We start from the raw sequence: 5,203 nt of genomic DNA, 5'->3' as shown, positions 1-5,203 counted from the left end.
TCCTCACGAGGTTAAACGAGGTTAAACGAGGTTAAATGAGGAGCAAGAGGCTCAGGTATCCTCACGAGGTTAAACGAGGTTAAACGAGGTTAAACGAGGTTAAATGAGGAGCAAGAGGCTCAGGTATCCTCACGAGGTTAAACGAGGTTAAACGAGGTTAAACGAGGTTAAATGAGGAGCAAGAGGCTCAGGTATCCTCACGAGGTTAAACGAGGTTAAACGAGGTTAAACGAGGTTAAATGAGGAGCAAGAGGCTCAGGTATCCTCACGAGGTTAAACGAGGTTAAACGAGGTTAAACGAGGTTAAATGAGGAGCAAGAGGCTCAGGTATCCTCACGAGGTTAAACGAGGTTAAATGAGGAGCGAGAGGCTCAGGCATCCTCACGAGGTTAAACGAGGTTAAATGAGGAGCGAGAGGCTCAGGCATCCTCACGAGGTTAAACGAGGAGCGAGAGGCTCAGGTATCTTCATGAGGTTAAACGAGGTTAAACGAGGTTAAATGAGGAGCGAGAGGCTCAGGCATCCTCACGAGGTTAAACGAGGAGCGAGAGGCTCAGGTATCTTCATGAGGTTAAACGAGGTTAAACGAGGAGCGAGAGGCTCAGGCATCCTCACGAGGTTAAACGAGGTTAAACGAGGAGCGAGAGGCTCAGGTATCCTCACGAGGTTAAACAAGGTTAAATGAGGAGCGAGAGGCTCAGGTATCCTCACGAGGTTAAACGAGGTTAAACGAGGTTAAACGAGGTTAAATGAGGAGCAAGAGGCTCAGGTATCCTCACGAGGTTAAACAAGGTTAAATGAGGAGCGAGAGGCTCAGGCATCCTCACGAGGTTAAACGAGGTTAAATGAGGAGCGAGAGGCTCAGGCATCCTCACGAGGTTAAACGAGGTTAAACGAGGTTAAACGAGGTTAAATGAGGAGCGAGAGGCTCAGGCATCCTCACGAGGTTAAACGAGGTTAAACGAGGTTAAACGAGGTTAAATGAGGAGCAAGAGGCTCAGGTATCCTCACGAGGTTAAACGAGGTTAAACGAGGTTAAATGAGGAGCAAGAGGCTCAGGTATCCTCACGAGGTTAAACGAGGTTAAACGAGGTTAAACGAGGTTAAATGAGGAGCAAGAGGCTCAGGTATCCTCACGAGGTTAAACGAGGTTAAACGAGGTTAAACGAGGTTAAATGAGGAGCAAGAGGCTCAGGTATCCTCACGAGGTTAAACGAGGTTAAATGAGGAGCGAGAGGCTCAGGCATCCTCACGAGGTTAAACGAGGTTAAACGAGGTTAAACGAGGTTAAATGAGGAGCAAGAGGCTCAGGTATCCTCACGAGGTTAAACGAGGTTAAACGAGGTTAAATGAGGAGCAAGAGGCTCAGGTATCCTCACGAGGTTAAACGAGGTTAAACGAGGTTAAACGAGGTTAAATGAGGAGCGAGAGGCTCAGGTATCCTCACGAGGTTAAACAAGGTTAAATGAGGAGCGAGAGGCTCAGGCATCCTCACGAGGTTAAACGAGGTTAAACGAGGTTAAACGAGGTTAAATGAGGAGCGAGAGGCTCAGGCATCCTCACGAGGTTAAACGAGGTTAAACGAGGTTAAACGAGGTTAAATGAGGAGCAAGAGGCTCAGGTATCCTCACGAGGTTAAACGAGGTTAAACGAGGTTAAACGAGGTTAAATGAGGAGCAAGAGGCTCAGGTATCCTCACGAGGTTAAACGAGGTTAAACGAGGTTAAATGAGGAGCGAGAGGCTCAGGCATCCTCACGAGGTTAAACGAGGTTAAACGAGGTTAAACGAGGTTAAATGAGGAGCGAGAGGCTCAGGCATCCTCACGAGGTTAAACGAGGTTAAACGAGGTTAAACGAGGTTAAATGAGGAGCAAGAGGCTCAGGTATCCTCACGAGGTTAAACGAGGTTAAACGAGGTTAAACGAGGTTAAATGAGGAGCAAGAGGCTCAGGTATCCTCACGAGGTTAAACGAGGTTAAACGAGGTTAAACGAGGTTAAATGAGGAGCAAGAGGCTCAGGTATCCTCACGAGGTTAAACGAGGTTAAACGAGGTTAAACGAGGTTAAATGAGGAGCAAGAGGCTCAGGTATCCTCACGAGGTTAAACGAGGTTAAATGAGGAGCGAGAGGCTCAGGCATCCTCACGAGGTTAAACGAGGTTAAATGAGGAGCGAGAGGCTCAGGTATCTTCATGAGGTTAAACGAGGTTAAACGAGGTTAAATGAGGAGCGAGAGGCTCAGGCATCCTCACGAGGTTAAACGAGGAGCGAGAGGCTCAGGTATCTTCATGAGGTTAAACGAGGTTAAACGAGGAGCGAGAGGCTCAGGCATCCTCACGAGGTTAAACGAGGTTAAACGAGGAGCGAGAGGCTCAGGTATCCTCACGAGGTTAAACAAGGTTAAATGAGGAGCGAGAGGCTCAGGTATCCTCACGAGGTTAAACGAGGTTAAACGAGGTTAAACGAGGTTAAATGAGGAGCAAGAGGCTCAGGTATCCTCACGAGGTTAAACAAGGTTAAATGAGGAGCGAGAGGCTCAGGCATCCTCACGAGGTTAAACGAGGTTAAATGAGGAGCGAGAGGCTCAGGCATCCTCACGAGGTTAAACGAGGTTAAACGAGGTTAAACGAGGTTAAATGAGGAGCGAGAGGCTCAGGCATCCTCACGAGGTTAAACGAGGTTAAACGAGGTTAAACGAGGTTAAATGAGGAGCAAGAGGCTCAGGTATCCTCACGAGGTTAAACGAGGTTAAACGAGGTTAAATGAGGAGCAAGAGGCTCAGGTATCCTCACGAGGTTAAACGAGGTTAAACGAGGTTAAACGAGGTTAAATGAGGAGCAAGAGGCTCAGGTATCCTCACGAGGTTAAACGAGGTTAAACGAGGTTAAACGAGGTTAAATGAGGAGCAAGAGGCTCAGGTATCCTCACGAGGTTAAACGAGGTTAAATGAGGAGCGAGAGGCTCAGGCATCCTCACGAGGTTAAACGAGGTTAAACGAGGTTAAACGAGGTTAAATGAGGAGCAAGAGGCTCAGGTATCCTCACGAGGTTAAACGAGGTTAAACGAGGTTAAATGAGGAGCAAGAGGCTCAGGTATCCTCACGAGGTTAAACGAGGTTAAACGAGGTTAAACGAGGTTAAATGAGGAGCGAGAGGCTCAGGTATCCTCACGAGGTTAAACAAGGTTAAATGAGGAGCGAGAGGCTCAGGCATCCTCACGAGGTTAAACGAGGTTAAACGAGGTTAAACGAGGTTAAATGAGGAGCGAGAGGCTCAGGCATCCTCACGAGGTTAAACGAGGTTAAACGAGGTTAAACGAGGTTAAATGAGGAGCAAGAGGCTCAGGTATCCTCACGAGGTTAAACGAGGTTAAACGAGGTTAAACGAGGTTAAATGAGGAGCGAGAGGCTCAGGTATCCTCACGAGGTTAAACAAGGTTAAATGAGGAGCGAGAGGCTCAGGCATCCTCACGAGGTTAAACGAGGTTAAACGAGGTTAAACGAGGTTAAATGAGGAGCGAGAGGCTCAGGCATCCTCACGAGGTTAAACGAGGTTAAACGAGGTTAAACGAGGTTAAATGAGGAGCGAGAGGCTCAGGCATCCTCACGAGGTTAAACGAGGTTAAACGAGGTTAAATGAGGAGCAAGAGGCTCAGGTATCCTCACGAGGTTAAACGAGGTTAAACGAGGTTAAATGAGGAGCAAGAGGCTCAGGTATCCTCACGAGGTTAAACGAGGTTAAACGAGGTTAAACGAGGTTAAATGAGGAGCAAGAGGCTCAGGTATCCTCACGAGGTTAAACGAGGTTAAACGAGGTTAAACGAGGTTAAATGAGGAGCAAGAGGCTCAGGTATCCTCACGAGGTTAAACGAGGTTAAATGAGGAGCGAGAGGCTCAGGCATCCTCACGAGGTTAAACGAGGTTAAACGAGGTTAAACGAGGTTAAATGAGGAGCAAGAGGCTCAGGTATCCTCACGAGGTTAAACGAGGTTAAACGAGGTTAAATGAGGAGCAAGAGGCTCAGGTATCCTCACGAGGTTAAACGAGGTTAAACGAGGTTAAACGAGGTTAAATGAGGAGCAAGAGGCTCAGGTATCCTCACGAGGTTAAACGAGGTTAAATGAGGAGCGAGAGGCTCAGGCATCCTCACGAGGTTAAACGAGGTTAAATGAGGAGCGAGAGGCTCAGGCATCCTCACGAGGTTAAACGAGGAGCGAGAGGCTCAGGTATCTTCATGAGGTTAAACGAGGTTAAACGAGGAGCGAGAGGCTCAGGCATCCTCACGAGGTTAACCTGAGGTCTGTCAGATATAAGTGAGGCTCACAAACCCACAGGTTTAACTTCTGCTAAAGTCAGACAGAAAAACTCACATTCGTCCTTGACTTGAATCATTTCACAGAAATATTAAAAACTCCAAAAGTTTCAACAAATCCATCCATTTTTTTACTCAAAAGTTGTACGAATGACTGAAATAACTTCACAGATTTAACCCTAACCTAAGTAAGGTTTTGATATTTTAACTGATATAATATATATTATATTATACATGAATAAGTTTGAACACTCACCTTCTAATAATAATAATAACAACAACAACAACACATTCTAAGATCCTGTATCTGAGTCTCCATAACAAAGTCAGTCATGATGATGCAGTAATGTAACTTATTAGTATTATCATTATTATTAGGCAAGTTTATTTGTAGAGCACAATTCATACACAAGGCAGTTCAAAGCTTCACAGTTGCATAAATATAAGAAAACAAATACAATCAATAAAAAACATCAACATAAAACTAATCAATTACAGTAAAAGGCAAAAGTGCAGATAAAATACTTTCAGTTTTATGCATTTTTAAGTCTTGTTTTGACTCGCTCTGTCTTGAGCACTATTTTTTCTTGCTCGTTCACACAAAGTTACCTCTGTTTTGTCGCTCCTTTTGCTCTGGACGTCAACATAAACATTTATCAATTACAGTAAAAGGCGAGAGTGCAGATAAAATACTCTCAGTTATATTCACGGGTAAACAGAACTGTTTTCAGCCTGGATTTGAACATTGTCAGAGTTGAGGCCTGTCTCACATCCTCATGAAGACTGTTCCAGATTTTAGCTTTAGCCTCACCGTGTTTAGTCCTGACTCTGGGAACCACCAGGAGGCCCCTCCCCTCCCTGAGATGGTTCATACGGCTCTAACATGTCAGAGCA

The sequence above is a fragment of the Gobius niger genome (genome assembly GCF_951799975.1).
Source record: "Gobius niger genome assembly, chromosome: 12".
NCBI lineage: Eukaryota > Metazoa > Chordata > Actinopteri > Gobiiformes > Gobiidae > Gobius > Gobius niger.
The sequence above is the reverse complement of the archived record's forward strand: the minus strand, read 5'-3'. Positions refer to the sequence as shown.